We start from the raw sequence: 27,137 nt of genomic DNA, 5'->3' as shown, positions 1-27,137 counted from the left end.
GGAGACTGAGAGCAAATATGGACAATATAGCTAAAAATAAAAAAGATAAGAAAAGAGGGTCATTGAGGCATCTTTTAAAAAACGAAGATAGAACAGAAGGAAGGTCGTACGAGGGAAAACATCTTTAAAAGCTATAGATTGAATTTATAATATATTTAAAAAGAAAAGTATGGGGCAGCTAGGTGGTACAGTGGATACAGCACTGGCTCTGGAGTCAGAGGACCTGAGTTCAAATCCTCCTCAGACACTTAGTAGCTGTGTGATCCTTGCTACTGGAAAAACCATCGCTTTGAGCATACAGACCTTTGTCAGCAAGGGGATATCTCTGCTTTTTAGTATGCTGTCCAGATTTGCCATAGCTTTTCTTCCAAGGAGCAAACTTCTTTTAATTTCACGGCTGCAGTCGCCTTCCGTAGTGATCTTTGAGCCCAAGAACATAAAATCTGACACTGCATTTGAGTTAGGAGGTAAGAACTGCTAAAAACTTCTAGGTGGAAAGAGAGAGTACAAGTGACCTACTCTTCTCATCAAAGTTGACATAGTCAATAGTCAATAAACATTTATTATGCATGTACTATGTGCCAGCCAGTGTGTGAAATTCTAGAGATACAGATAAGAAAGAGACAATCCCTGCGTGCAAGGAGCTTACAATCTGATGGAGGAGGACGATACACAACAGGAAACTGAAAAGTGGTGGCCACCAAGGATTACCCAGTACAAAATCTAATACTTCACTAATGGAATGCAATAAATCAAACAACCAAGAAATTACAGCCTTGAATAGAGGGAAAAAGTTTAATGGGAAAAGCAGGGAACTATACTTTTTATTCAAATAGACATGGGACATTCAAAAGCTTGGAACAAGAAGAAAGCTATAAGACAGTGAATATACATTATGGATTAAGAGAAACTGAGCAAAGACACCAGGAAAGAAATCATTAATTAACTGCATCAATGGCTAGAAAAATGAAGCTGGAGCTATCCCAAAATAGTTTATCTGATTATCTAATCATGATATTTTATCATTCCATCTTTCCCTATGCCTTACAATCTCACGTTCATCATTCTTACTCTCTCAGGTTTTTTCCCCAGACTATTACTTCTACATTGGCTACTCTTTACTCCCTTTCTTATCTCAACCCATTGGTGGACCAAGTTAACCCTATGTTATCTTCTACTCTTGAATTCCTTACTAGCTAGTCTTATCACTAGTTGCACCCACAGCTGGATTACTCCCACCATCAACCTCCTTCATTCCTATTCATGTGCTATTGAATGGAGCTGGAAAAAATCAGAAAAGCATTGACTAGGTGCGCTACAAATTCATATTTAATCTCAACTTGCCTTTACTGTAGGAAGGCAAATATTTTTAATCAGCCATCATTGTTACTCCCCATAGCAGCTGTTCCAAACATTTTCTTCTTTCTTCAAGCCTCCTGTCCTCAAGCCATCATCTCTTCCCTAACCCCCTCAGCCAAGGACCTTGGCTCATATTTCACTGGAAAAAACCAAGGCCATCATCCTTTCCTCCTCATCTTCTATCAGTCAAATAGTCTTTAGAACACAAAGAAGCTTAAAATAAAGAGCAATTTATACTATAACAAAATTATAAATGTGGATAATTTTAAAGATCTATAAACTGATGAAAAATGAAATGAGAGCAAGGAAAACAATTTATACAATAATGACAAAAAAACAATTTTGAAAGCTGTGAGAATTATGATCAATAAAATGACCATCCAATTCCAGAGGACCAATGAAACATACTATCTATTACAAAGATGTAATGGGTATAGGTTGCAGAATAAGACATAGATAGATAGACTCATCACGTCATATATATAAACTTCTTCTAATGACTATATATGTAACATGTACAGATGCTACATAATACATAAATACATGCATATATGATATGTAATATTACACATTATATATATATATATATCATCTGCGTGTATATATGTGTGTGGATGGGTGTATACAAGTATTGAGTGAATTTGTTCTGCTTAACTATGCATATTTGTTACTAAAAAATTGGTTTTCTTTTCCTTTTTTCCAATGGGATGGGGGCTGGGAGGAAGGAAAATAGATTTCTGTTCATTTTTTAAAGTAAAGAAGTGGGAGGGATACTGCAGTTGTGAAATATTTTATGCAATTTCATATAAGGTCACTGTATTATTTTTTGCTTCTCATAAGTATTTTGCTTTTCATAAGAGACCTCTCGTGAAATAAGAGTAATCTGTAAATGTTTGTAATGTAAAAATAAAACCCATCAATAAGACTTTAAAAATGAAAAATAAAATAATCAGAAAGTCAGAAATTCTAAACATTACATTTACTATTCATAATGTAACAATATGATTAATCATCATGAAAAATATAAACAAAAGATGCCCACCTAAATGGATAACTAAAAAATGACTTCTAAAGTATTGTTTGGATTAAAGATAAAATTATATAGCCAAAAATCCACATCTGGACATCAGTTCTGTGTTCAATGATCAGGGAACGCCACATAAATTATGGAAATAACTATAATGGAATAATGCTATACTGTACAGAATGATGAATATGGAGAATACAAGGGAATATGACACAATTTGTATGAATTGTTGTTGTAGAGCAAAGAAGAAACTCTCCCCCTAATCTATTGACTATAAGTATGCAAATGAAGACAAATTAAACATCAGCAAAGCTCCTGAGATAATAGATGACATTGCTACAACCTTTAAAAAGTTAATGAACATGGCCTTCATTTCTTTAAACAATTAATAAAAAGCCAGAAGTGAACAACTGCATATCTAATCATTCACAACCTCTTTGTTGTTTTGCTTAATTATTTCTGGAGGATTTAAGGATTATGTTTTTTCTGTTCTTGCTGCTGATTTTGCTTGTACTGTCTTTCTTTTGTTCTTGTTGACATGTTTGGATATTTGCACATGTCAGTGGCAGATGAGTCATAATGTACAAATAATAAGATTATATTAAATCTAATTACAGTATAAAGATAACATCCAATTTATGGGACTTAGGCCAAGAAATTCTCAGAGGCAAATTTACATCCCTAAGTATTCATATTAACAAGAATCAAAAAAGAGAGAATATTAATAAATTCTCTGCAGTTAAAATTTCAAAAATGAACAAAATAATAAACTTTGCACAGGGATAAAATCAGAAATCATCAGAATTAAAGGAGGAATGAGCAAAACAAACAACAAAAAGACAATTGAAGTAATAAATTAAACAAAAAGCTGATTCTTTGAAAAGACCAGTAACTTCAATAAGCCATGAGCAAATTTAATTCAAAAAAGGAGATGAAAATCAAATGACCGAAATTTCAAAATGAGACAAGAAGGAGCACAATGAATGGAGAAGTAAAGGAAACATCCAGAGATAATCAAATGTAGCTGTCACAACAAAACTGAAAACACAAAGAAAATGGATGAATATGGCAAAATATGAAAGATCCAAATTGCCAAGACAAGGAAAAAGTCATATAAATAAACCAATATCAGGAAAAAAAAGAAATTGAATAGGCCAGTAATGAGTGGACAAATATGTATTCACAAACCAATTCTATCAAATATTCAAAAGAAAAATAATTCCCATACTGCATAAAATGTTTTCAAAAATCAATACTGTGCCCTGCTTAACTCTTTCTATGAAGCAGATAGTTGCATATTCCCTAAACCAAAGATAAGGGAGAAAAAGAACTACAAACTGATTTCATTAATGAATATGTGTTTAACTGGAAACTCCTTCCAGTGATGCAAATTCCAAACTTTCTATGACATAGTAGATAAACTCTGTCACTTGTCATCTATGTGACCTTGGGCAAATGACTTTACCTCTCTGGTCCTCAGTTTCCTCAAATGTAAAATGAATACCATCCAGCTCTAAATCTGTGATACTGTGTGAGTTACCTGAGCCACAAGTAGTTAAATGATGTGCCCAGGGTTACACAGTTAGTGATGGTAATAATAGCTAACATTTATACAGCCCTTACAATGTGCCAGGCACTGCGCTAAGTGGTTATAAATGTTATTTCAGTTGATGCTCACAACAGCCATGGGAGGTAGGTACTCTTATTTTCTCTATTTTGCAGATGAAGTAACTGAGGCAAACAGAGATTAAGTGACTTGCCCAGGATTATATGGGTAGTAATTACCTAAGGCCAGATTTGACCTAAAATCTTCCAGACTCCAGACTCAGCATTCCATCCACTGCACCACCTAGCTGCTCCTTTCAAGTCTGAGTTTTGAACCCAGGCCTTCCTTTACTCTAATCTCAGTACTCTCTGATGCCATGTTGCCTCTTTATCACGAATGAATATTGATACATGAAAGATGAACAATAAAATTCAATATGCATTTTAAAGTATTCATAATTCTCAAGGATTTATACTGTGTGAAAAGATATTGGAAAATATGAGGAAATAGTGTAAAATCATATAAATTAGTAAAATTACAAAAATCATATCTTTATATCAACAGGTGCATGAAGTCTTTGATAAAATATGACAGATAGAAGAGGATGTTTTCAAGAAGGGTGAGCATTGGAGTGACTTTGTGACTTTCCAATGGGTTTTATCTGGAAAGAAATACCATACAAGCAGCAGGGAGGACTTACTTTCTTAGTCAGTTACTCCCTACATATTTACTTTGGGAATGGGGAAGCTGGAATTGGAAATCGTGTATTTCTGACCCTCAGCAGTGAAATAACATAACTCCAGATCTAAGAGTTTTCTTCTCAAATTTCTTCTTTCCTCCCTCAATGCCTAACCCAATCTTTTCTATTTTCTACTTTGAAATGAAAACCATAGATGCCAAAATAGACTTCTTGGGGATTTTAGTTGGGAAAAGGCATCCAATTTCACATCTGGCAATGAAAAAATGCTTCAATTCCAAGAGAGTTTCCAATTTATTTTATTTTTTAATTTTTTTTTATCTTGGACCTTCTATTTCATGTGGTTATTCTTTTAGGGAAGATGACTCACAAAAAGCTACAATGATACATTCATTTACACCCCCATATATCCACACACTAACCATATGGTCTTACTGAAAGAGGAATTATCATAATGTAAATTGAGATTTGAACATGTTAATGTTTTATACTGAGTAAGGATTGTTCAAGGGTACTCTGTATGAAGAGATATGTGAGTATGGAGCCATAGATAATGACACTTTGGGGTGGAGCCTGTATGAAGAACACGAAAGAGGAATGGCATGGTAGCCATGCTTGGAGGCTGCTGCTTTCATTGGACTACTCTGCTGACTCTGGTTGCTCATGTGACCTTTAATGAACCCTCTGGACTTCCTGAACTCACAAGGCATTGCTTGGACATGTCTGCTTCAGAGTACTCATGGACTTAATATCAATAAAGAATGAATGAAGGGGCAGCTAGGTGGCACAGTGGATAGAGCACCAGCCCTGGAGTCAGGAGGACCTGAGTTCAAATGTGATCTCAGAGACTTACCAGCTGTGTGGTGACCCTGGCCAAGTCAGTAAACCCCAGTTGCCCCCCCACAAAAAAAAAGAATGAATGAAAAGAGACTGAGGTAGCTATGTGTTCACAACTGCCATTGGCTACATTTTGGGGGGACACCAGGCAGACATTCTACCCCGCCCCTGCCCCTCCCACACCTTCTACCTAGCTGTCAGATCAGCTTCAAGCAATCTGGTCTCTACCCAGCCATAAACAAAGAGCCAGAGATGGGCAAGTGGTACATTTTTTATGCTCACTCAGTTCTGGCTCAGCAGCAACTGAGTCATCAGTTAATTCAGCTCTACAGCCAATCAGAAGACTTTGTATTGCCACATAGTGCTAACTCCTGATTCCCAACTCCTGATGGATAGGAATTGGCTCTCCAAAGTTTCTATAGGATTTGGTTATGTGCAGGAAGTCATACTTAATCTTTATATATATATATATATATATATATATATATATATATATATATATATATATAATATATATATCATGCACCCTTAAGCAATCTGGTACAGTCAATTGAACTCCTTCTTAAAATAATGTTTTTAAATGCATAAAATAAAATCCATAGGATTACAAAGGAAACAAATTATATTGAAATACAGTGTCAAAATTTTTTTTTCAGTTAATGGACCCCCAGGTAAAGAACCTCTTCCACCTATGCTAAGGACTGAAACCAACCAGGGAATATCTGCACATTTTTCAAGGATCCTCGCCCCTCCTTCACATTGGTTGGTCCATTCCGTTATTCATATAGAAGATATGTACAAAGTAGATATAAGGAGCAATCTTAGAGGAAGGCTCTGGTAGCAGGAAGGACCAAGAGAAGCCTGTTATAGAAGCTTGGATTTGAGCTTGTTGCAAAGGAAGCCAGGAATTCTAAAATACAAAGGTGCGTTGGGAGAACATTTAGGACATGGGAGACAACCAATGCAAAAGCACAGTAGTGGTATATGGAGCACTATCGGTGGAGAACAGAAAGTGAAGTACATGGAAGGAATGTGTAAGAAGACTAAAAAGATAATAGAGGACCAGATTATAAAGTGCTATCAATGCCAAAAAGAGATTATTTTTTGATCCTAAAGATATTAGAGAGCCACCAAAGTTTATTGAATGGAGATGATGACATGGTCTCTATGCTTTAGAAAAATTGTTTGGCATCTATGTGTGTTGGGTTAGCTAAGATAACTATGCACACCTAAGTATAAGACCCTTTTGGCACATGAAGTAGAATACACATTGTTCAACTTCTGAATGTTGCCCTGGGTTCTGTATAGCAAAGAGAGGCTTGAGACGTTCAAGGGAGGTGCTAAGCAAGAGGCCCAGGGAGTTGGAGATGACAAATAGGATATGAGGTGATTTTGATGAGGCCACTTTCAACATGAAACAAGGGGATGAAGCTGAGAGTTAGCAAAGGAAGAACAGGGGGCGGGGATTGGGGTTAAGAGTGTCCCAGTCAACTAAGGGATGGAACCAAGAGCTCTTGCCAGTTTGGTTATTGTGTGATACTCTTGAAGTTATAATTAATATGGCTATACTGTACCTGACCATCTATTTACAGTCTTTACCCTAAGGATAGGATCCACCTTTCATCAGAATCCTTTCTCTATGTGTCTTCAGAACTTCCTTCTTGAAACCTTTCCATTCCTCTTGAGCCAAATTCTCCTGAATTTGGATTCTTCTTAAGTCTTCTCTGAAATCTTTGTGATGGGTGCAGTGAAAAGAACAGTGGAGGTAAAGTCAGAAGACCAGGGTTCAAATCTTGGCTCTGCCACTAAGTATCTCTATGTGAGCTTGGGTAAGTTACTTAACTTCTCTGAGACTCAGTTTCCTCATCTGTCAAAGGATGGGGTAAGACTAGATGATCTCTGAGGTCTCTTCTATCTCGAAATCTATGATCCTAGGATTTGCTCTTCCAAAATTCAGAATGCACTGCAGACAGTAGCTGGCTTTTTTTTCCCTCCTTCTTTGTCATGAATTCTATGATGGAGTGGTCCCTTGCCCCTAAGGTTTCAGTCATTTCTGTTAACACAACTGGCTCTTCTTGTTGGTCAGAATCAGGTCTAAAATAGCATTTCCTTTTGTTGCTTCCTCCATATTTTGCAGAATAAAATGGTCATTTCAAAAAGGCAGTATGACACAGTGAATAGAGTTCTAGACTTGACCGGGAAGATTTGAACTTAAATTCTGCCTTCAACATTCTCTAATTGTGTGATATTGAGAAAGACACCCTCTGTGGTCCTCGTTCTCATCATTTGTAAAGTGACAGAACTGTATTAGATGCCCTATAAGGTTCCTTCCACTTTTAAACCCATGATTCTTTGATAACCATTTGCACTATTGGATAGTGAGAATAGGGATGTCATGGGACAAGTGAAGGGGAAATAAGATTCCACGGGCTCAGTCTTTGAAGGAAGCATTTCTTTTTTCCTCTGACCCAACATTACTAAGAAGAAAATTATTCAGCAGGATCGAGGCATGCATAGAATGTGGTCTTGGTGTGCAACTCTATATACACCTATGAGTAAGCTCAATTCATCACAGAAGTAGAATATGGCAGTGTAGAAAAAAAGAGAGAGAGAGAGGCTAGGTTAAAGGAAGAGTGGCATGAACTGGAACCCTGAATTATTTATCTTTATCCCTTCTGTTCTCAGCCCTTACCATCTTTCCTGAACTGTTGACACTGAGTTTGGCTGGATGTGGTCTGTAAGGTCATTGACACTGAGCAGGCTTGACTTAGGGAAAAAACTGAGTAATGGTTTGTTTAGACAGTTGTTTGATATTCCAATGCATCTCTATCCCTACAGAGAAACACGGGAGAAAGGATCTGGGGCTTGTCCTTCTCTTGATCCAAAGGGCAACAGGGAGTAATGGAAAGAGTGTTGGACTTGGGCTCAGAAGAACAGAGGATTTAGAGCTAGAAGGAACCTTGGAGATTATCTAGAATGTGTTATAATTTGGACTCCTTAGAATTTTTTTTTAAATTTCAATAAGTATTTCAATATAATTAATTTCCTTTGTAATCCCTTGCATTTTGTTTTATGCATTCTAAAAATGTGATTCTGAGAAAGGATCCATAAGCTTCACTGGAACTCCCAACAGGTCCAGGACTCAAAGAAAGGTGTTAAATCCCTAATGTAGAAAAAGAAAAGCAACTCATTTTACAGATGAAGATGTTGGAGCCCAAAGAAATGAAATGACGCACCCAAAATAACAGCAGTAGGACTATAGAAGCATAGAGTACTACTGAAAGGTATGGTAGAAGTCATGAGGTCCAACTTCTTCATTTTACAGATGAGTAAACTGAGGCTGAGATACTATAAGTGACTTGTTTAAGGTTAATCTGAAATGGATTCTGAATCCTGTGACTCCAAATTCAGGCTCTTTCCACTATTCAACAACCTCAAGCCAAGATTTGAATCTTGACTCCAAATTCAGGACCCTTTCCACTGTACCATACAAGTTCAAATCTTCACTGTGTTACTATGTGATTTAGGGTATAGGAACTTGGAGTCAAGAGTATCTGAGTTCAAATTCTGCCTGATATTTAAACTATCTCAACCTCAGTTTTCTCATCCATAAAATAAGAATATAATAATTGTTCTACTTGGGCAGCTAGGTGACATAGTAGATAGAGTGCCAGACCTGGAGTCAGAAAGACTCAAGAGCTCAAATCTGGCCTCAGATACTTACTAGCTGTGTGGCTCTGGGCAAGTCACTTCAGCTGCTTTGCCTCAGTTTCCTCATCTGTAAAATGAGCTGAAGAAGGAAATGGCAAATCATTCCAGTATTTTTGCCAAGAAAACCCCAAATGGCATCAACAAAAAGTTGGACACAACTGAAAAATGACCAAACAATGAGCATCTACCTCACAGGATTGTAGTGAAGATGAGATAAATAAAAAGTATGTAATATACTCCATAAAGTATATAATATAAAGGTTTGCAAACCTTAAAGTACTATGAAAATATTAGTGATCATGAGATGATGATAATTGATGATGATGATGATGATGATGATGATGATGATGATGTAACTCAGGGCTCAAAGCTGGAAGCTAGAAGACCAGGCTCTCTCTTCTCCCAAGCCTTCATTAATTCCACTCTTCACATTGGCATGGAATATTGAGTCATCAAACTCCACCAATGAGGAGATTCTTATGAAAATGAGCTTCAAGCCACTGGTTACAATTATTATTACTAGTTACGTATGTATGAGTAAACTTGGGGCCAGTAGTTTTACCTTCCTGCATCTCAGTTACTTCTTCTGTAAAATGGAGATGATAATACCAACAGCATTTCCTTCACAGAGCTTTCGGGAAGATGAAATGAGATGATTTATTTAAAGCACATTATAATCTTTCAAACGCTATATTCAAGTATTTTCACATTCATAGAACAAAGTTAGCTATTATTAAAATGAGGAGGTTGGACTATTAGGGGTGGGGAACGTGCAGCCTCGAGGCCTCAAGTGCGGCCCTTTGACTGAATCCAAACTTCACAGAACAAATCCCCTCAATAAAAACATTTGTTCTGTAAAACTTGGACTCAGTCAGAAGGCTGCACCTAAAGACTTAGAAAGCTACATGTGGCCTCCAAGCCATAAGTTCCCCACCCTTGGATGAAGCTCTCAATATTGTCACCCTAAGGAAATGACAAATATAAATAGCAAAAGAGCTCTTTTTCACACCACGTGCAGTTGATGTCTCTGTCACAAACACATTAGCATATACACATGAACACCTTAACTTATGGCATTACCGCTTGAATTTCTCACTCCAGAACTTTTTCCATTCTCAGCTAAGGATGGTAAAGGTTTGGGTTCACATTCCGGAATAATTTTCCCTCTATTAAAAGCTAAAGATTATCCTTACCAAGGAGGGGAGAAGAGAGAGTCAAATTATGCAAACATATACAATATTCTTGAGGAGGGTTTGTATAGAAGTGCTAATGCCCTAACCGCAAGCCTCATGTAATTTCCAGGCTGCTTTCAACAATTAATTTGATTCATATGGCTCCTCTTGGCATTTCAAGGAACATCTAGATTCATTCCCTTCTTGTTTCCTCTGGACAGAGATAAAACATCTTTTGGCTTCTTTCAGATAGTGTGAAACATTTTTCCAATTTAGCTATCATTACCCTTAACAATGCATTTTCCCTTCTCTTCTGGGACTTAGCATACTCATCTGTGAAATGAAGAGATTGGACTAAATGATCTCTAATATCCCCTTTTCGGGAAAAAGGAGAAAAAAAATTGAAGAAAAGTAGATTCACTTAAGCAAGGGAAGGCTATTCGACAAGGAAAGGCTTTGAGGACACAAGAGAAGGATATTCAGCAAACAGGTGTAGGAAGGTTTGGAGTTGATTCAGCAGAGAGAAGCTTCCCTGCCTCTGTTTTCTACTAGCTAGGCACCAGACAGTATATGGAGCTTCCTGTGGCTGTTTTGGACTCATGTGACTATAAAGTGATGTCAGCCATCTTAGCCTTTAGTTTCCTGAGCCAATCAAATCTCAAGAATGGCTTTAACATCTTTTAAAAAACTAACCTAATCTCAATGAGGCTATGTATTGCTCCAACCATGCCCTTCCAATGAACTGCATTCAGATATCTAAACACATATCTGATTACAGCACAGTCCCTCACCTCCTCCAACACTTTGCCAACCAACATGATTGGAGTTTGATGACCAGCTATTTTGTGTGTGCTTAGAGAATGCAAATTAATTTTATTATCAGTCAAAGAAAAACTTAAATAAGCAGTTCAATGTGCTGGGGGGAATAAACCCATCATCTAGTGCATACTAAACTCACACATAAAAGATTTTTGACTGTTCTGCTGCTCTCCTCCTTTAGGGGATGTCCTAAAATTCTCTACTTCCAAACATCCATGAATCAATCATCTTACTGATAAGGATACTTCCTCCACTGGTGAAGATCATTACCCATCTCCATAGACTTATCCTATGTGATCCTCTTCCCACAAATGCTTCCTTCAGCAACTAATCAAAGTCCTGGAGGCCTTGTCATAGATTGTTAGCTATTGTAGGACCATTAGTATGTAAGGTAAATAGGGACCTGAGCCATACTAGTAGAAATTCAAAGCAAAACTCTGTCCATCTCCTCTTTCAGGGCTGCTGAAAGACTCCTCAAGGTTTTCTAAAATTTCAAGGTAGTTTACATGGCCCTGAAACCAGGAGCTGGAAGGAATTTATTCACTCCAATCTGAGTTTCCTTGGATTTTAATGGAATTTTTGTTGGGATGGGCAGCATATGTAGGAAAAGCTTTTGATCCCCTTATAAGGGGCCTTATTGTGTTGCTGTGGGTCTGACTTGAAATAAGATTTGAAAATGTGTTGATTAGTTTCAGGTATTGTGACCAGCCAGCTAACACAAGAGCTGATAAACAGTCCCTTTGAGGAAGAAGTTCAGAAGCATTATATTTCCTGTAGATGTCAGTCAATAGCCACTCAATTCAGAAGAAGCCCCAGGAGTAGATGAGAGTCCTAGGAGATGGCAGGTCAACAGAAAAACAAAAAATGGCAGCCACAGAAATGTAGTTGAAGAGCTCTCAGTTATTGGGAAGCAGAGATTCATGAGGTGTGGTGCGACCCTAGAAATTTTAAGCTATTCAAGAAGTGATAGGATTAGCTCACATGGGCTCAACTATCCTCTCTTGTCAGCTTATTTCCAGATCTAGATATCCATCACTAGATCTTTTGTTGAGCAATAGTTCCCCATCACCAACTGCCTTTTAGACATCTTAAACTAAACATCCTGTGGGCTTCTCAAATGCTGCAAGTCCCAGAAAGATCTCATTCTCTTTCCTTCCAAATTCTTCCCTATTCTGAAATCCCTTGTTACTGTTATGGCCACTATCATCATCCCAGACCTTCAACCTCAATATCATCTTCCACTCTCTACTTTCATTCACCTCACATACCCAACTCATTACCAAATCTTGTTGTTTCCACCTGTCCATCTCTTGCATACATCCTTTCTCCCTTCTCATACAACCATCAACCTAGTACAGGTCCCTCATCGCCTCTCCCCTGAACTAGTTCAAAAAAGCCTTCTAATGGGTCTCCTGCCTCACATTTTCTCCTACTCCCATACATCCTCCCTTCACTACCCAAGTGATTTTTATCTAAAGCATGGGTCTAAGTGTACCACCCCCACCCTCACCACTCAATAAACTTGATAGCTCCCCAATACCTCCAGGATCTAAAATAAAGTCTCCTATTGGCATTTGAAGTTCTTCATAACCTTACCCCTTCCTATATCCAGTCTTATACTTTACACCACCCCACAAACTATGATCCAGCTATATTTGCCTGTGCCTTTGCATAGGCTGTCTCCCATGTCTGGAATCTTCTGCTTCTTTACCCCTCCCTCTTAGTTTCCCTGACCTCTGGCAGTCTCAGTTTAACCCTCCACCACCTCTACCCCCCACCCCCATTGTAGGACCTTTCACTTCTTGCTGGTACCTTCTGTTCTCAAATCATCTTCTATCTACTTTTTATACATTTCACTGGTGCCTAGTTGTTTGCATGTTATCTCCCCCATTAAACTGTTAGCTTCTGAGGACAAAGACTGTTTTTGCCTTTCTTGGAGCAGAGTAAGTGCCTAATTGGGCCGCTAGGTGATGGAGTGGGTAGAGTGCTGAATCTGAAGTCAGGAAAACTCATCTTCCTGAGTTCAAATCTGTCCACAGACACTTCCTAGCCATGTGACCCTAGACAAGTCACTTAACCCTGTTTGCCTCAGTTTCCTCATCTGTAAAATGAGCTGGAAAAGGAAATGACAAACCACTCCAGTATCTTTGCCAAGAAAATCCCAGGTGGGGTCACAGAGTCAAACACGACCAAAATGACTGAACAAAGTACCTAATAAAATGCTTATTGACTGACTGACTGACTGACTGACTTTAGAATATAAGTTGTCCAAAAAGTATTCCCTCTACCACACAGAGCCTAAGAATCTAATGGAAATGGTATCTATTTGTTTATGGAGTGATTTTCCTTTGTTATTTATTTTGCTATTCTGCCCTAATTAAAGCTTTCACTATCTAAGTTGTGGTTCTTTATCCCTTGATAGAGAATGTAGTAGGTGGGGACATTGACTGTACTTGCAAAATATTTTAGGGGACAATAAATAGTCCAATTTGCTGAAGTTTGGAGCATTGAAAGTAAGGAATAGGAGATACAAAAGCCTTTCTTGATTATCCAAAATATCTCACATTAAACTTGAAATAATGAGGGGTTCTGGGGCAGCTGGGTGGTACAGAGGATATGGTGACAAGCCTGGAGTCAGGAACACTCATCTCCTGAGTTCAAATCTGGCCTCAGACACTAGCTGTGTGACCCTGGCCAAGTCACTTTATCCTGTTTGCCTCAGTTTCCTCATCCATAAAATGAGCTGGAGAAGGAAATGGCAAACCACTCCACTCTCTTTTCCAAGAAAACCCTGACTGGGGTCACAAAGAATCAGACATGACTGAAAATGACTGAACAGTAATGAGGGGTCCCAGGATCACAGAGGGCCTGTGCCACATAGAGAATGATATTCTCCCATGCCCTTTATCTATGATTCTTTTAAATAAGGTAACTATTTCCTTATTCCAGGCATCAGTCAAATTTGCCTCCTTGTGTTTAGACCTATAATGTATGCTATTTATTCCCTGCATGTTAGGCATTTATACACATACATCTGTTTTATACATTTTATTGTTGCCTCTCTTCTTGGATATGTTCTCACATGAATTACAAGCTCTTTTTTCAACTACTCTTCTTTCTTTGTTGTACCCACTGGTCTCTGAAGTATAAAACATGATAGATAAATGCCTTCTTTGACTTTGTTTCTGCCCAAAACATAGCTTCAGAAGTCCTTTTCCATCCTTAGCATCCACATCCAGCTTTTTCACAGTATCTGGCCCCAACCTATCTTTCCAGCTTCATTATATATTATTAGCTTTTGTCCAAATTCTTTGGCTTTCTCTTTATTCCCTATCTGATATTCAATCTCCTATCTCTATGCCCTAGCACTATCTACTCCCTATAGCTGGAATTACTCCCTCCTTTCCTCTACCTCATAGAATCCTTCAAGATTCAACTCAAGCCAGCACCACCTTCCTCCTTTTCTGATTCCTCAGCAGCTAGTGCCCTCCCTCCCTAACTTCCTTCTAATTACATTAAATCTAGTCTGTATATGCTTACATATGTTTATGTTTTCTCCATCCCCATCTTGTAGAATGTAAGCTTATTAAGAGCAGGTGTTGTTTCTTTCTTTCTTTCTTTCTCTCTCTCTCTCTCTCTCTCCTCTCTCTCTCTCTCTCTCTCTCTTCTCTCTCTCTCTCTCTCTTTCTTTCTTTTTTTTTTTTGCCATATCCCCAGTGTCTCACACTGTACCTGGCACAGAGTAGTGCTAAATAAATGCTTTGGGGTTGATTGAGTGGTCATTCTTTTGTGTTCCTCCTTAGTGCCTTTGAGCTATCATATTATTACATCACTATTGCAAAAATGCCCTACCTTCCAGATCAAGTATATTTTGTTATTGAGTCATTTTTCAGTTGTGTCCACCTCTTCATGACCCTAATCAAATGTACACTGGGAATCGATGGAATCACATAGAATCTCAACGTTGGAAGGAATCTTAAAAGTGCCTTTGTTCAACCAATACCTGAACAACAATCCCTTGACATCACACCCAGCAAGTGATCATTCAACCTTTGCTTGAACAACAGTGACTGAGAAGCCTGATCTATTTTTGGATAATTTTTGTTGCATCAACCTTTAAAATAACCACCCATTGCTTCGAGGTCTGTCCTCTGGGGCCAAATGAAACAAATCTAATCAATCTTTCACATAACTTTTCCAAAAAGTTGAAGACAGCTTTCATGTCCCCATCAAATATTCCTTTAGTTAGTCCAAATATCTATGGTTCATTCAACCGCTCCTGATGTGAATGCTTCACCAGCCTGTTATCCTCTTCTGGAATTTCTCCTTCTTATCAATGGTCTCTCTAAACTTGGCATCCCACACTGTGTGCAGAACTCCTGTTGTGGATCGCAGTGGGAAGAGAACATTGCTTCTCTATCCCTGGCCACTAAGACTCCCTTAATGTAGCCTGTGATTGCACTAGTGTTCTTGACTTACACTGAGCTTCTAGTCCAAGGGTGGGGGACCTGTGGTCTCAAGGCCACATGTGGCTTTCGAAATCTTTAAGTGTGGCCGTTTGACTGAATCCAGATTTTACAGAACAAATGCAAGTCACTTAACCCTGTTTACTTCAATTCTTCATCTGGATACCAGAGTGGTTTGCCATTTCCTTTTCTTGCTAATTTTATAAATTTTACAGAAAACAGGCAAACAGGGTTAAATGAGGGTCACATAGGTAGTAAGTGTCTGAGGCTAGATTTGAACTCAGGTCTTCCTGATTTCAGGCCTATTGCCACCTAGCTCACACACACACACACACACACACACACACACACACACACACATATACACATAATTATATATAATTCATTATATATATATTTAACTGTATATAGTTATATATGTGTATATATGCATATGTATAGTTATATATGTGTGTAGTTCTATATCTATGTGTGTGTGTGTATATGTATGTATGTATATGTATACATAGTCAATATAATTGGTTTCCTTTGGAATCCTATGTATTGTATTTTATTTAAAAGTTTGATTCTTAAAGAGAGATCATAGGCTCCTTCAGACTGCCCAAGGGGTCCATGTCATAAAGAAGGTGAGGAAATCCTGGTGTAGAGGCAATATGGGGCAATAGAAAGAGTTTGAGGAGCCAATGAAGGTCTGGGTTCAAATTTTACCTCCAGCACTCACTTGCCATTTAACACCAGACAAATGACAAGTGTCTCTAAGCTGTAGTGTCTTCATCTGTAAAATGGGAGTAAAAGTATCTCTACTACCTACCTCACAGAGTTAATTCTGAGGATCAAATGAAACAATGTATATAAAATGTTTAGTAGATGGTAAATGCTATATACATGTTAGCGATCATCAGTAAGTAGCTATGACACAATGTAATAACAAAAAACTAGCTTTAAGGTTTACAAAGCCTTAGATTATCAACAACATTTTGAGGTAGGTATAACCTCACTTCTCAGAAATGAGCCTAAGGTTGAATGCTTTTCCTCTGGTCACATAGGAAGTACCAAACTTAGAATTAAAACTCAAATTTCCTTACTCCAAGACCAGTTCTATTTCCACTGTATGAGCCTGTCCCTTTTGTACAAAGATCCCTGCAATTAAGAGTCTAAATGTCATATAGAAGAAGTAAAGATTACTTCCAGCTGAAGGTATCAGGGAAGACTTCATGTAGGAGGCAACTTGACTCTGGCCTTGAAGAACGGGTAGAATTTTGATGAGTGAAGGTGGAAACAGCCTCAGAGAGTTAGATTATATGATAGTAGATTTAAAGCTAGAAGTGACCTTAAAAATCATTTAGCTTTCCCTTCTCTTTTTATGGATGAGAGAACTTTTTCCCAGATAGGCAAAAATGCTTTGCACAAGGCCACACAGGCAGTGCATAACATAGACAGCATTCAGACCTGGTTCTCTGGTTCCAGAACCAGTGTTTTGTTCCCCACCCCACCCCCAATGGGTCACACCAGAGGACATTCCAAGTAGACAGAATAATTTTTCTTAAAGGCATGGAGGCATAGAAACATAAGACATTTTAGAGAAGGCAGAATAGTTCAGTTTGATTGAAGTGAATGTTGTATAATGTGTATAAGGAATGAGAAATATCTGGTTAAAGCCAGATCATGAAGGACCTTAATACCTTGTTAAGGAGTTAAACTTTATTTTGTAGGGAAAGGGTGCTCATGAGAAACTTCAGTTGTTTTCTAGAAGGTCATGAATCATTTGAAAATTTGCAGATGGGAAGCATTACTCTTCATCATAGACATGTAATCAACAAGTTAGTTCCCAGGAGAGGTGATCTTCACCATGAATGTTTGGACAAGATGGTGTTTACCCAAACTAGCTAGAGTTTACTCCTCACAGCATCATAGGACCGGACTTTTGAAATTCTGTCTGCCTTGGACCCCTTTGGCTTCAAACTAGATTTCAACTTGTATATACATTTCCTTTTATGTATTACATTTGGGGCTAAATCTTTGGTAATAATAAAATCCTTTTTTGTACATGAAAATGATTTTTCTGCCTCATCATTAGAGATAAAACTTGAGTTGTATTTTCAGTAGTAGGCATGTGCAAATCAAAGTGGAATGTCAAAAGAAAATTGAATCAGATTCAGAATTGGGGATATCCTCATCCTCCCAAAATTAGAAAATATGTTAGCTGACCAAGAAGTGTACAAAAATAGGGGCATCTGTTACAAAAATTATGAAAAGCCTTGCTGCCCAAGGCTGAATCTAGTCCACAAATCATAATTACTGGGTACGGGAAAGAGAGAAGTGAGTGTTCTATTCCAAGAGGTCACTCAATACTAGATATAGCATTGTTAGGTATAGCAAAGACATAGATGTAGCAAATGTTAGACATATATGTACTATGATCTGCCGTGGGGGCAGGAGTTTGCATGCTGGGAACTGCCTATACTGACAAAATCTCAGACCCTTTATATCTAGAAGTATAATGGAATAGAAAACTCAAACAGGTGGAATTTAAATGATTTCAGGACTCAGTCTTTTTTTCTTTTGCTTGGCAGGTGCTGAGAGCCAATGAATGACTACAATTATTTTAGGGTTACTTTTCAGAACTCTCCTGAGTTTATTGTGAAATTTATGTTTTATTAATGCACTAAGAAAAGTGCTAAAATGGAAATCACATTGACACAAATGACTGCTAAAAGGAAAACCTCTTTAAACTCCAAATGTTCAAGATTTCTAATGACAGGGTAGAAATGTTTGGGTTCTTCTCTGATCTGCTACCAGGTAGCTGTGTGACCTTGGGGAAATCACTTAACCTCCCCAGATTTCAGTTTCCTTATAAATGAAATAAGGGATGTGGACTTGATTAAGCAAGAATGCAAGCAAGCAATGAGCGTTAGTTAGGGCCTTGTTTTATACAGGTCCTGGGCTAGGTGCTGGGGATGTTCTCTGAGGCCCCTTCCTGCCCCCAAATCCCTAGGTGCTAGTGATGAAGCAACAGCCAATAATTCTGTGCACTGAAGATGTTTCTTTGGTGGTCTGGAGGGAAATCTTCCTTAGCAAGGACCTTCTAAAATTCAAAAAACAAATTCTGTTCATAGCACAGATGTATAACCTTTTATTTTTCTGTTTCCTGAAACATTTCTCTAAAATGTCAATGATAATACAGGTGAGCCATAAAATTAGCAGTTACCCAGTACTGGAGTCCAGACTTTAGTACCATCAAGTTTCAAATGGTGTAAGATTTTCATCAAGATTCTTTAAGCAGTCATTGAATTAAGCTACTTGGTGGTACATGCAAAGAATAGTGGCTAACACCTTCATGGCAGAATGCAGGCAGGGATACTTCCTTGTTTAGGTGAGGAAAACAGAGAAGTTAAACTTTATTTTGTAGGGAAAGGATGCTCATGTTTTCTAGAAGGTCATGAATCATTTGCAAATTTGCAGATGGGAAGCATTACTCTTCAAATTTACACAATTTAACCTGCCTTTGTTCAGCAAAGATATTTGTTTCCATTCTTTCTGCTCCCACTTCCACCATCCTAGGCAAACTTCCATCGGCATAAAAGCCTAGGTTGACCATCCACCTCAAACATCTCCTCCTTCCCGTCCACTTTGCACACTACCATCAAGTCAGTCCAGTCCAATAAGCACTTATTAAGTGCCCACTGTGTGCTAGGCACTGGGGACACAAATACAAAATAAAGAACCCTGTGAAATTCCTTAGGATTCTCCTCTAGGTGAGATGGGTTGGATATTAAGCAGGTTGAATGGTTCCAATTGTTCTCTTCTGAGAATTAAATAAACCAGAGTTACTTTTTGACTGTTTATAAAAGAATAAAAAAAAGCTGCCAAGACCCGGTTAATAATATTGTGTATGTTTGCATTTAAGTCATGGAGAAACTCTTAGCATGCTTGCCTGGCTTCTTGTTTTTGTCAGTCACATAATTCACTGACTTTCTTATTCTTAAAACTGTTTGTGATTATATTCGGGTGGCCAAAATCTGGACCAGCCAGGGAGGGTTGTCTATCCATCCACCAGAACCACGTTGTTTTTTTTTCCCCTCTAAGTGCTAATTACCCATTGTCACATTACCATTAAGCATAATAATACAATCACTTTAGTTATATTGGAGTAGCTAAAGGTTAAAGGTGATAAAATTTATCAAAAGTAGTTTATATAGAATTCAACAATGAAGACAAACATGATATCAGGAAGTTATCCAAGAACATGATGAGATAGGAATCAAACTGTCACTTTATGTTCTTGGATAAGATAGCAAGTGCTACAAATCGGGACTTGATTTTCTTTATCAATTGTCTCAACTTAAGAAATTGATAGGGAAAATGTTTGTAATGCAGATTAAACTTAAAAGGGTGTCATGACATATACCAGCCTCCATCCCCCCGCCCAGAGAGTCAGTTGTTAAATATTTATCATCACATCTCTAGTTGTAGGTCACCCAAAAGGCATTGGAGAGATTCCTGATATCCATCAATAGGTGGTAGCGTAATACTGGTGGTGAATTGACTACCAGAAATGGCAACTAATATATCACCAAAGAAATTTACAACCAAAAAACCAAAAAGTTGATAAATCATATAGGAAAAGCCAAGGAAAACTGATGAAGGCCCTTTGTGTTCCGTGGGTACCCATATAATGAAAATAAGTAGATTCTCTGGGTACCTATATAAAGTCAAGAATGTAGAGAAGAAGGGTACATCACATTGAGCGCACTCACTGTTGAAGATTTATGTAAAGATGTAGACCCTAGTCACACAGGAGGAAAAGTCATGGATATAGGGATCACATCAAGAAGACCTCAGATCTGAAATACCCTGAATGATTCATTTTAGAAGAGTCCAAGAGATGAGTTTAAGCTAAGAGGCTATGACATACTTAACAGACTAAGGCAGGGGTGGGGAACGTGCAGCCTTGAGGCCACCTGTGGCCCTCTAGGTCTTCAAGTGTGGCCCTTTAACTGAATCCAAACTTCACAGAACAAATCGAGGCCGAAGGTTTCCCACCCCAGGGCTAAGACATAGACACTTAGGGAACAAGGAGTCCCTGCCTTCAAGGAGCTTACAGTCTAATGGAGGAGATGACATGCAAACAAATATATACAAAGAACAGGATAAACAGGAAGTAATTGACAAAGGGAAGACAGCTGAATGAAGAGAGATTGGGGAAAGCTTCCTGTAGAAGGTGGGCTTTTAGTTGGTATTTAAAGGAAGCCAGAAGATCAGTAGTTGGAAAAGGAGAGTATTGCAGGCATAGGGGACAGCCAGATCTTATACCACAATATTATTTTATACAGCTCCATCTCATTCCCTTCTTACTTATAGTTGGAACTCTTCTAACAACATAGCCTATCTAAGCCAGAGCATTAGCGGATGACTGAGCACACTCTTCAGTCCCTTTTCTTCATTTCTGCAATTGCCTGGGTACATAAGGAAAGTAGAGAGAGAACAGAGATCAGAAAAATAGAGGGAAACTCCAAGGATTCTGGTTCCCACCCTCTGTGCTCCTCCTCCATCACCTTTTTTTGCCCTCTTAACTACCACACCCAGAACCGTAAGTAGTCATTCTAACACCTGGGCTAAATTCAATTGAGTGGGCAGAGGAAAGAGTTCACCTGTGGTCCAGGAAATCTTTGGGATCCCATTTTGGCCAATCAGCCAGACTGCTGCTTAGCCACTCTAAGGGTTAGTGCTAAAGCCAGTTGCAAAGACTTTGAAGCAAGATATGCTGGTTATATAGAATCCACTGAGCTTTTGATACATCTAGAGGTAGGTGATGGGAGTTTATTTCAAACTATCGTTACAGGAAGCTCTAGGGCAGAAGTTCTTAACCTGGGGTCAATGATTTGGTTTTGGTTTTTGGTGGTGATGGTTATTTGTTAACATATTTTGATAACTGTATTGCAATATACGTAGTTGATTTTCTTTGTGATTCTATGTATTATTTTAGGCATTTTAAAAACACAATTCTGAGAAGGGTTCCTCTATAGGTTTTTCTCTAGACTGCCAAAGGGGGTCCAGGACACAAAAACGTTTAGGAACCCCTGATCTAGGGGATGTTTATAGTGGATTATAAATTACTAGGTATCAACTAAGGGGTGACCCAGTATCATAGAATTATGGAATATTAGAGTCAGAAAGTCCCTTAAACATCATCTAGTCCAGGACTTATTAAATATAACAATGTTAGGGATATCATTAAATATAAGATTTTTCAAGGTCTCTGAAAGCAACAACTTACTTTTCATAATTCCCCCCCCATTCCAACTAGCATATCAATTAAATTTATGTAATAAGTACAGAATTCAGGTTTCCAAATTTTTTCACAAATTCCAGGCTTCAAGTTAATTCCTTATAGGAACTCTCAGTGACTGAGGAGATGCCCATTCTTTTCTAAAAAGCTTTCTGAACATTCATTTCATCTGAGTTACAGATCAGGGTTCTCCACTTTCTCTAATGAGAAATGATCAAAGAACCCAGAAAGGCCTGCTAAAACAGGATGGTCTGTTGTACTAAGACGTTAGATCTTACCACCTTCTGTAGTTGTATTCCTGGGAACATAGATTAAGTTAGTAACTTTATGAGATAAACCTGTATTTCACAGATCCGAGGATTATAGATTTAGAGCCAGAAGACATTTAAAGTGCATTTGGTCCAACCCTCTTACAGATGAGCAACCTGAGAGGCCTCCTGAGGTCAAGCAACTTGCCCAGGATCCCAAATGTACTAAATGTCAAAGCCAGAACTTGAACCCAGGTCTTTTAACTAGCAATCTCATATTACTAATCTAATGCCTTCCACTCTGCCATGTGATGGACTTGGGTAAAACTGGGGCTGGGGGAAGGAGAGGGGAGGTGGTCTTTCACAAAATTTCTACTGCTTATGCTCTTGCTCAGGGAAACCCTAAAAACATTGATATTTTGGCTCATTTTTCTCTCACAAAAAGTCATCATTTCCCCAAAAGTACTTGGGCTAACAACACATCAAATATAGGGTGGATTTAATTAAACTAACAAGAAACAAGTAGACCAAGCTTGTATTTGAACCCCTCAGCCATACGAAAGCCTTTGCCAATTCCAGACAGCATCAAGTAACCTTCCCCTTTTGTAAGTCCCACCTTGCTTTAGGACTTAAACAACCCACATGACTCACAGTAGCAACAAAGAGAGGTCTAGACTTTTCCTCAGTACAGGTTTCCCTGAGGTGCCAATATTACTAATGGCCAATGGGTTTGTTCCTTTCTGTTACGGTTCTGTCTACCTTTTAGCATTTCCCTCTGGTACCAAGTGCTCAGTCTATGTGATTCCCTGGAGGACTTGTATGGAGGTGTGTACCTCTTTTATGTCTGGGGGTATGTTGCATCTCTCCCTTTCCAACCTCGTAGAGGCAAGTTGCTAGACAGGTAGATCAGTGCAATGTTATAAATAGAGTCTGCTTAAATTTCAGTAAAGCACTTGACAAAACTTTTCATGTTATTCTTGTAGATAAGATGGAGAAATGTCGGCTATAAAAATTGCAGTTAGATGGATTTCAAACTGATTTGATCACTGGGGTAGCAATTGGATGTGTAATCTGTCCTTCATTTTCTTTCTTTCTTTCTTTCTTTCTTTCTTTCTTTCTTTCTTTCTTTCTTTCTTTCTTTCTTTCTTTCTTCTTCCTTCTTTCTTCTCTCTCTTCTCTTCTCTTCTCTTTCTTCTCTTCTTCCTTTCTTCTTTTTTCTTTCTTCTTCTTTTCTTTCTTTCTTTCTTTCTTTCTTTCTTTCTTTCTTTCTTTCTTTCTTTCTTTCTTTCTTTCTTTTCTTCTTCTTTTTCCAGCCAAAGACAAGGTTTATTAGAACATCCATCATATTGGGCAGATTCTTACAGAGTCTGAACATTAGTAAGCTATTGACATATGGGGGGGCAGACTTTTAAGGAATCTGAGCATCTGTTGGCTATTGGTTAGATTGTGAAAATCTAAGCAGTGGTTAGATTATAAGAATCCCAGCAGGGGCTAGATTACAGGAATCTGAGCAGTGGCTAGATTTTAAGAATCCCAGCCTGTCCTCCTTTGTCGAAGAGGACTGTGACATCAGGAAAATGATGCCATGACTTGCAACTGAATTGGATTTAAGTGAGGGAGGGCTGTACAAAGTCACCAGCTTCACCTTCTTCTCCAGAGATATCTAGTTCCAGTGGCCAGATATAGATCAGGACAACTGGAGATGGCCCAAAATGCAGTGGGAGATCTTGGTCTTTTTAAGCTAAGGTATTTCCAAGTTCTCACTTTGAGTGAGGCAATGCCCATTTAGTGATTAAGCCTGTTTAAGAAGTGAGTCAAGGGATGGCCCTTTTAATTAAAAAAAAAATCACTTGGGAGGGGAAGACCCTCAGGGTTGCTGGCGATTACTTATTTACATTCACTCTGAGCCATCAGGGCCCCCCAAAATAACCATTAAGTGGTGCTTGGGCAGTTCCAGTCAGGAAACTTAACTCCCTGTCCTGTCCTCTCCACTTCTCTTCCCTCCCCTCCCCTCTCTATCCCACAAAGGGTACCATGCCCTTACTTGAGGATGTTCTGCCCAAAGGAAGGTAAATTTTGATGGCTAAAACCTACCTAGTTATCTTGGGGTTTACTGGCTAGATTGTTTTCTGAAAGACCATGTCTTAAGCCAAACTCACTTTGGCTGTTATTGATTGGCCAACAATAGAGTAGCGGTTTGGATGAGTATAAAACCTCCATCTAGAAGGCCTCAGACTAGGGTGTCTCTCCTTAGTCCTCTGTTGGCCAAGATTTTACTCTTATGAGGGAGATGATAGTCTTGTACTCTGTTCTGCTCAGCTTACCTGTAGAGTCCAAGTTCCATATTTGAGGAAAGTCATTGACAAATTAGAGAGCATGTTGGGGAAGGTGACTCTAAAAGATAAATTGAGGTGAAATGATATCATTTGGTTCTCCCCAAATCACACAAAATAGAAAGTAGTGTGACCTATGCAGCCATCCTGGGCACCAGTGCTCCAAGAATGCATTCAAAGGCATTCAGAGTCGCTTACTCGGTCAATTAATCCATCAACCAATCAACAAGTATTTATTAAACTCCTTCTAGGTGCCAGACATAGGTGCTATGTGCTAGGTGCTGGAGATACAAGTACAAAGAATAAAACAGTCCCTGTTTGCAAGGAGATTTTAGTCTGATGGGAGAAACAACAATTACATTTTTAAAACACCTACAGCTTGGTGGTGCAGTGGATAGAGCACTGGCCCTGAAGTCAGGAGGACCTGAGTTCAAATCTGGCCTCAGACCAAACACTTGACACTCACTAGCTGTGTGACCTGGGCAAGTCACTTAACCCCAACTGCCTTAAATAAACAAATAAATAAATAAATAAACAAACAAACAAACACACATACACACACACATATCTATGTCTATCTATCTATATAAATATATATATAATAAAAATATATAATATATAACAAATATATAAATGTATATTTATATATGGCATTTATAGTTAAAATGCAAACATATACAGAGTAGTTAAATATTTAGTATTTCATAAATATAGTTCACATATTTTACCTCCCAGCAATGAATATGTTATATATGTTTATATAATGTATTATATAAATAATATATAATATAATAATAAATTATATAAATAATATATTATTTCTAATATAGGTTGTCTTCCTTCTTGGTATGAGTTTGAAGATAGAAGGTGAAAAAGCTACTCCCTCCTCTACCCCGTGCCTTTGAAATATAAGTGTTACTGGCCAGATCACAACGGCTTTCTTCCTTTCACAGTTGCCTATCCACTACCCTTGATTCCACCATGCAGAAAACAATTTGCTGAATATGCCATTTATACTTTCATCCCAGTTCCTGAAAAACTGTTTAAAAAATACAGGACCAAGTGCAGGTAGTTAGATGTACTCTACTGAAGACTTCTATTGACATATGAGCAATTGTCTCTCATCCAACCGGTTCTGAATACGGCTGACCATATTATTATCTAAACCATATATTTTTTTAATCTTCTCAAAAAAGGATATTAAGAAATACAGTATTAAAGGCTTTGTTATAATCTAGGTAAACTATATCCTCAGAAATCTCCTTATCTACTAGTGTAACAATCCCATCAAAAAGCAAATGAGATTAGTCTAGCCTGGCCTATCTTTGATGAAGCCATGCTGGCCCATTTGTAATCACTGCTTCCGTATCTAGGTGTTCTACACTCATATCTTTAATCATTTGTTTGAGAATTGTCTCAGTAACCAACACCGTGTTCACTGGCCTGTAGTTTGCGCACCCTATTCTCTTCTCCTTTTCTCAAATTAAGGAAGCCCTTGGCCTTCTTCAATCTTTAATACCTCTCCCATTTTCCATGATCTTTCTGATGTCACAGTGGTTCAACAATCACAACAGCCATTTCTTTCAGGATAAGAGGAGTTAATTCATTTTTGTTAGGTGACTTGAATTCATCAAGGGCACCTAAAAGCTCTCTTACTGTACACTTATTTATATTGGGTGTCAACTCCCTGTTAGTAATTCTGGTTTTCTAATTTTTCTTTTTCTTTTTTTTTTCAAATTTTTGCTACTTTATTTAAGATATAAAATCTGCAACTCTCTACAATTCTTAATTTTCTAATTTTTCAGTGGAAAGGTTCCCTTTTTGCAAAAAGAACACAAATAAAACTTGAGCATCTTTGCCTTCTTTCCATTGTCAGGTATCTGTGTCCCACCTACCCTCAAGCAAAGGCTCTCTACCCTCTTTCATTCACTTTTTTCTCTTAATGTAACTATTAACAACAAGAAAAACTCTTTCTCTTCTCCTTACCTAGTCTTGCCAACCTCAGCTCCTTGTGAAGCTATCTTTATAGCACCATACTATACACATATTCATTCTGTTACCTGTCCTTTCTTTAATCTTCTAAATTTTTTAATATAAAATCTAAGTTGCTTTTTGACTCCCTATGCATTCACATTGGTCTCTTCAGACAAATTCCATTTTTCTTCCTCTCTAAAATTGTTTTCTTTTGACCTATGTTTGGGGCAAAGATGTTCTATATCTATTTAGAATTGATTGACCTGGAGGGACTATCCCAGGGAATGTGTTCCCTGAGCTCTCCTGGAAACTTTCAGAGACCCCAAGAATTCATCTTTTAGACCCACTGGGGATGATAAACTTCCCACCTGCTTCCAGCCATATGGTGACTCAGAGTTGAAAGCATTTTATGTTTTAATATAATGTGATAAATCCCAGTGTTTCCTTGGTCATACCCCCATCCCATGACAGTGGCAGAAAAGTGAGGGACTGCACTACTTACAGAAGAAAGAAGAGCTTCTAGCTAATTCTGTCTTAGCTTCAACTCTCTGGGTATCATCATGTCACTCCAGTGATGGGGGAGGGGGGGGAAGGATTGGCCCTTCTCTATCCTAACATCATAATTCTCCCATGTGGCAGCTGATGAAATTTGGCCAAAG

Source organism: Phascolarctos cinereus, unplaced genomic scaffold (assembly GCF_003287225.1).
Source record: "Phascolarctos cinereus isolate Bilbo 61053 unplaced genomic scaffold, phaCin_HiC Scaffold_1;HRSCAF=81, whole genome shotgun sequence".
In the NCBI taxonomy this organism is placed as follows: Eukaryota; Metazoa; Chordata; class Mammalia; order Diprotodontia; family Phascolarctidae; genus Phascolarctos; species Phascolarctos cinereus.
The sequence above is the reverse complement of the archived record's forward strand: the minus strand, read 5'-3'. Positions refer to the sequence as shown.